This window comes from Pelodiscus sinensis, chromosome 16 (genome assembly GCF_049634645.1).
Source record: "Pelodiscus sinensis isolate JC-2024 chromosome 16, ASM4963464v1, whole genome shotgun sequence".
NCBI lineage: Eukaryota > Metazoa > Chordata > Testudines > Trionychidae > Pelodiscus > Pelodiscus sinensis.
The window spans coordinates 31056200-31058420 of NC_134726.1; positions in this window are offsets into that span (position 1 = coordinate 31056200).

The following is a 2221-nucleotide window of genomic DNA, read 5'->3' on the forward strand; positions in this document are numbered from 1 at the left end:
AGTGCACTTAGTGGAAAATGCTGCCATTCTGCTTAGGAAGCGCTTTGAAAGGCAGTGGAAAATCAAGCCAAGTGTCTCACTGGCCCACTCCCGTGCAAGTCAAGATCTTGTTTACTAACATAGGAGTAACATTAACACCCTGAAGCAGGTACCCATGCAGCTTGGGTGCTTGGTGTCACACAGCCTTCAGCCTTAAGCCTCACTGTGGACCTGAGGCATCAGCAAATCCCACTCATTGTATTGTTGCTCGCAAACAGTCCACAAGAAGGTTGAGGGTTGGCATTATATTTATTAATGATGGTAATACAGAGTGGCTGTGTCTAGACTGGCATGATTTTCCGGAAATGCTTTTAACGGAAAAGTTTTCTGTTAAAAGCATTTGCGGAAAAGAGCATCTAGATTGGCACAGACGCTTTTCCGCAAAAGCACTTTTTGCCGAAATGCGTCCCTGCCAATCTAGATGCGCTTTTGCGCAAAAAAGCCCCGATTGACATTTTTGCGATCGGGGCTTTTTTGCGGAAAACAAATCTGAGCTGTCTACACCGGCCCTTTTGCGCAAAAGGGACTTTTGCCCGAACGGGAGCAGCATAGTATTTCCGCAAAAAACACTGATTTCTTACAGTAGGAAGTCAGTGCTTTTGCAGAAATTCAAGCGGCCAGTGTAGACAGCTGGCAAGTTTTTCCGGAAAAGCGGCTGATTTTCCGGAAAAACTGGCCAGTCTAGACACAGCCCTCGTGTTTCCTTCCACAGGGCTTGGTTTAGTGTACACATGTATCAGTTCTTTCTGGAATGCAACCACCTCTGGGGTGAGACACAGCAGCTATTTAACCATGCACAGCAACACTGTGGTCCATCAGTGAAGAAGAATCCTGGCTGCAATAGAAACAATGGGGAATTCTAGGTAGGCAGAATGTGACCACCCCCATTAGCCTGCCTCTTAATATTATGATTATGTGTGGGGCGTAAGAACACAGGAACAGCCATACTGGGTCAGACCAAAGGTCTATCTAGCCCAGTGTCCTGACTTTGACAGTGGCCCATGATAGGTGCCCCAGAAGGAATTAATAGAACAGGTAATTGTCAGGTGATCATCCATTCCTAGCTTTTGACAAACAGAGGCTAGGAACACTATTCCTGCCTATCCTGACTAACAGCCATTGCTGGACCTATCCTCCATGTATTCATCTAGTTCTTTTTTGAACCTTGTTAAAGTCCTGGTCTTTACACCATCCTCTGGCAAGGAGTTCCACAGGTTAACTATACGTTCTGTGAAGAAATACTTTGGTTGGTTTTAAACCTGCTACCTATTAATTTAATTTTTGACCCCTAGTTCTTGTGTTATGGGAACAAGTAAATAACTTTTCCTTATTTATTTTCTTAACACCAGTCATGATTTTATAGGCCTTTATCATATTCCTCCGCCCCCCCTCTCCTCTTTTCTAAACTGAAAGTCTCAGTTTTATTAATTTCTCCTTATATGGCAGCTATTCCAAACCCCTCATCATTTTTGCTGCCCTTTTCTGAACTTTTTCCAAAGCCAGGACATCTTTTTTGAGATGAGGTGACCACATCTGCACATAGTATTCAAGATGCAGGCGTTCCATGGATTTATATAGCAGCAATAAGATAGTCTCTTAGGGTATGTCTACACTACCCCGCTAGTTCGAACTAGCGGGGTAGTGTAGACATACCCTTATTCTCTATCCCTTTCTTAATGATTCCTAGCATTCTTTTTGGACTGCTGCTGCACATTGAGTGGATGTTTTCAGAGAACTATCCACAATGACTCCCAAATCTCTCTCTTGAGCAGTAATAGCTAATGTAGTCCCCATCATTTTAAACTCATAGCTGGGGTTATGTTTTCCCATATGTGTTACTTTGCATTTGTCAACATTAAAATCCTTCCGATTGAGGTCCATGGCCCTACAGCAAGGTGCTGTACAAAGACGTAACAAAGCCCTGTAGAGCTGCCAACCTGGGTGTGGGACAGAAGGGACCAAACAGACCAAGGAGGTGGGGGCGGGAGGAGGTCAGAAGAAAGTCTCAGCTGCCCACCTGCCTATCCAGCCCCAGGCAAGGGCAGTTCCTGGGCAGCAAACCCTGGTGGTTTTTGAGAAGGGGGGTGGGAAAGCCCCACAGCGCCTCTGGTAACCACAAGACCCATTGCCCTGTGCAGTCTGCCAGCCAGTGCCTCCAGCAGCGCAGCGGCCCCCAGCCCCA